This window comes from Penaeus japonicus, unplaced genomic scaffold, assembly GCF_977035675.1.
Source record: "Penaeus japonicus unplaced genomic scaffold, GWHDUDI00000001_assembly GWHDUDI00000018, whole genome shotgun sequence".
Classification (NCBI taxonomy): domain Eukaryota; kingdom Metazoa; phylum Arthropoda; class Malacostraca; order Decapoda; family Penaeidae; genus Penaeus; species Penaeus japonicus.
In genome coordinates, this window is record NW_028234420.1 from 12,519,287 (window position 1) to 12,523,925 (window position 4,639).

General features: G+C 37.6%; 1 long non-coding RNA gene across 1 annotated transcript in view; it reads right to left on the reverse strand.

Moving 5' to 3' along the window:
* Window positions 1–2,258: 2,258 nt before the first annotated feature.
* Window positions 2,259–4,639, reverse strand: part of LOC122263036 (uncharacterized) — a 3,976-nt gene continuing 1,595 nt past the window's right edge. Inside the window, exons 1-2 of the long non-coding RNA XR_006224030.2 lie at window positions 4,326–4,639; window positions 2,259–3,582 (exon numbers count right to left, since the gene is read on the reverse strand). The exon at window positions 4,326–4,639 is cut by the window's right edge and continues 1,595 nt beyond it. This is a non-coding gene — a long non-coding RNA (uncharacterized LOC122263036). The remainder of the gene's footprint in view (window positions 3,583–4,325) is intronic.

Sequence of the window (4,639 nt, forward strand, 5' to 3'; positions counted from 1 at the left end):
TGTTTTACCTTTTCTTTCTTCCTTTCTTTTTTGTTGATTACAATAAAAATGATTTGAATTACGCGGAAATTCATATCGAATTCATTACATATTGATCGTTTTCTCTGGTCAATGCCAGAATATAATTTTGTGATATCACTTTACAAGTCAATTGGTATTTAGTCTTAACAATGCAGTGTATAGGATAGTATGTCTCTGTATACGCATGTGATTGTATTCATACACTCATATTAGTATTCATGTAACTTTTTATGAATTCATGAAATTCATGATATGCATACGCGCGCGCGCACACACACACACACACACACACACACACACACACACACACACACACACACACACACACACACACACACACACACACACACACACACACACACACACACACACACACACACACACACACACACACACACACACACACACACACATACATATATATATATATATATATATATATATATATATATATATATATATATATATATCTTTCCACCTGGTTTTGTAGCTGTACGCCAGCTTTCATAATCATCATACTCCACACACAAACAAACAAACACACACGTCTGTGCCACACCTCTGAAAAATGTATGTAATTATAGCTAATTTCTACGCTATTGTCGTTCTGCCGCTGTAGTCTACATAGTTTGATATGTATTTTTGAAATCAACATATTCACGTTCACTTTCGTAACACATGAAAACGAACTAAATAAACGAAGGAGAGAAGCAAGAGGGAAGAATAGTTGCCGAGGTTAACTTCGCGTGATACGGAGCCGAAGAATACACGTGAGGTAAAAGAGCAAGTCACTGTGATGTAGTTCAGTTTCTATTCCTCAGCCAAATGTCTCTTTGTCTGCACATTCCTCCTACGTTTCTCTTTGTCTGTGTTTAACACCTTTTCACTTTTTAATGACTCGCATACTCGAGCATTGTCGGCTGTGTCAATGCCGTGTAAGCCATTCAGGGATCTCAGCTGGCGTTCAAAAAGGTTGTCTTAGCATTTTTTTTCCTTTTCTTTTATTTTCTTTAGGGAACATTTTGTTTGGTTGGTTGTTTTGTAAAGATAACGCTATTATTGTTACTTTTGATATGAACATCTGTAAATGAAATTGCGTAAAAGTAGGTAGTTGTGATGGTGGTTGAAAGGAGGAAATAAATATGAGCATGAGATTCTTGCAAGTGTCTTCTATCTTAATTTCAGTATTAAGATAGACGAAAATCCATATGAATTACAATACTGATGGATTCTCTGACGCCGTTTGCATGTTTGTATGACGCCAAGAGGTAATAGTTACCTGTAAATAATAATAATATGTTAACCGGAAAGGAGTGGAATGGGCAAATCGGTATTGGTGTCGCTGTCTCATAACTGAAAGGAGTTGGTAAAGAAAATGACGTCTAACGTATACTCGAGTATCCAAGCGCATAAATGAGCCAATATTTATTTTCTTGTACTAGCAATTGGGAGTATGGGAACATCACTGTTGTGAACAAGCACTGTAGGTTTCTTTTCTCTTCTCTGTGATTACAGTTGTGGGTTTTTTCTTTCTTATGGATAACTTTCATATTGTTCTTCCCCTTAACCCTACTTCCTCCTCCTTTCCAAAACCACACATCCAGACCGATGTGATGGGGTTCACTTCAGCCAATGCTTAAGAGTCAAAATATCTTCAAAGGATATATATCAGGGGTGGCCAACCCATCGATCCCGGTCGACTGGTCGATCACAAACCTTTCTCGAGTCGATCGCATGGTTTAGCAGCCTTATTGAATTAAAATGTCATTTATATTAGATATGTAAGTGTATACTTGATCATTTTAATGTAGTACTCTCTCTCTCTCTCTCTCTCTCTCTCTCTCTCTCTCTCTCTCTCTCTCTCTCTCTCTCTCTCTCTCTCTCTCTCTCTCTCTCTCTCTCTCTCTCTCTCCCCCTCCCTCTCTCTCTCCCCCTCCCCCTCCATATAATTAGGCCTATAAAGGCAACAGAATGGAGGATATTTTGGGTAAAAATGAGTCTTGTACAACTCAAACAGGTAACTGGAAAACTAGATCATGCCAGTCAAAAAGTAGGCCACCCCTGATATATGCAATAAAGCTAAAATTAGGGATTGTCAAACATTAAATGCTTCTTAGAATAAAATATATAGCCATGTACCATATTGCTAGTGCAGTAATATAGTATATGTAAAATGTAGTTGTTTCGCTAGATTTAATTTCTTCAATGCATTTAAAGGTCAGAAATCACACAAAAAAGGAAATCAAGTTTTTATTCATTATTGCATAGACACATTATTTGATATTATATAACCGTCAAGAAATAAATACTCATTGCTCATATTCTACATTTTAAATCAGTAACTGAAAACAAAACATGAGGTTTCATTCTAAAGAATATTGCTCAGTAGTTTTACTGTCTTCTCCGTGACCATAGGAACATACCGTTCGTGATATTTAAATCATTCAAAGGCAACAATAACCATAAAGGTAACTTGCTGAATATATGGAAATAACATCAAACCCTCCAAAGCTCATGATAGAGGGCTTCCAATATTATTAAAGCAAAAATAGGTATCAATATACACCAAAAAAAAGTATTTCTAGTAAGAACTAAAACTAAACACACTCCCTTCTTATCCCCTATTTTCATAACTTTGTATTGCTGGAAGTTTCTCAGTAAATATATCTAAGAAAACCTTTAACAGCCCCCATGAACGTTATTCAAATGGACATATATATGTCCGTGCATTACTAAAAGGCCGCGGCAGTCTACTAGTAATTGCAATACATAGGAGCTTCTTCTTCATAGAACTTTATAGATAGTTCACGGTAGGACCTCGGTAGTTACAACATGCGTGAGGGATTAAAGACTAAGTTGGCAATCAAACTCGTCAACGTATAATGACATTTCATACAACATCTTATATGTATACTAATCGTCTGTAGCCAAAATGATAACACCCATGGACTGAAAAACAATAATGATATCATAAGTAGCGATTTCACTCGTCTGACTTATCATAAACTAATTACTGTAACATTATTACTTCACCATACATCACTACAGGGTGTTCGACAATATCTTATCTATGCCTGTCTCACGTCTGTCCAGGCCACTTGTCTCACACCTTGCTTGCCTCACCCCAGTCTCTTTTCTGCACCGCTCGTTTCCTTTAATTCGGTGCCTCCCATGAATCGCTACTCTTTCTCATGTGACATCGCTGCATTTGATATGCAAGATACATCCACATAGCTCACACGTGTTAGCAGAACCGGAGTGAGATGCATGCTGATTTTCTACGGTGTGAGTTCACGTAAACCGTTTGGACATGGTTCAAGGACGAGAGTGATTTTATGAGTGACCGATGTACGTGGTAATAATTTAGTAACTTCAATGTCCTGAAAACTTGCCTGTTTGCAGAAATTTCACACTTTCTATTTTTATAATCTGCCGTTGAAAGATCGATCCTGCTTCTGTCGACACAAACTTCTTTCATATTTATTCAGAGGCAGTGTAGGCCTATCTTTGAATTGGAAGAGACTCTTCCGATTTAACAGTTTCAGGTGAATCGCTCTGTTCCTGTAAAATAATGAATAATTCTGCATACTTCTCAGTTACTAAGGGAGAAAACCCTAAATTATATAAATATACATATCTGGTTTAGGGTCCCGTCACATGGATACAAAGTGAGAAAATAACAGCTCTCCCATAGGCCTTCATCAAGGGACCCTCTTCCACATTTGTGAAGTCTCCTACATATCATTCAGATCTAGACGAAATTTAAATATATCCGTTTATCTGTCTGTATTGCTGCTTGAAATCCCACTTCTATATCTCCATAAACAACTTACCCCTTTGTAATATGTCTGGGTTGCGTAGATATTCTTAAGCGTTCATTCCGGTGTTCTGTTATGTATTGACTTGTATCTTTATCGCTGAATCAATAATACCTTAAGAAAAATCCTGAAACTACGCGTGGGCGTCTTTTAACCTACAAATGAGTCAACTAATCTCCAGTACCTTTTCATGCTGTAAGTCCTACACACTTGGAAGGCATTGATTATGGTTTCTGCTAACATCCTTCACAAAAAATCGGTGTACACAGCTATGACATACCCTTCTTATGGTGCTCTTTTTGAAGAAGAAAAATTATGACGTTTGGTGGTTTGGAGTCGAAACTGATGCACTTTGTCTGTTTTTCGACCGAGTATGGTTTCTGACTGATTATGTATTTTTTTTATATACTATATATAAACAAGATGGGTCTGATAATTATAGGCTTGATAACAAATAAATAAACGAAATGATTAAAGCTTTAATACCTTTTCTCAAAATGCTTGAGATTTTCCTCGTGTGTAAGCAGTTCGGTATCATCCGGCTGGCTGGTTTTCAGGTCGGCAATCAGCAATCGGCACCCGTGATTGTTCCCATCACCTACTAGGACCTGCAACACACTTAGCAAGACGTCCAGAAAGGAGTGTAGCCTGCTCTTGTGTTTATTCTTAGAGGTGTTTCTAAAAGTGGATACCAAAGCGCTCTCTCTCTCTCTCTCTCTCTCTCTCTCTCTCTCTCTCTCTCTCTCTCTCTCTCTCTCTCTCTCTCTCTCTCTCTCTCTCTCTCTCTCTCTCTCTCTCTC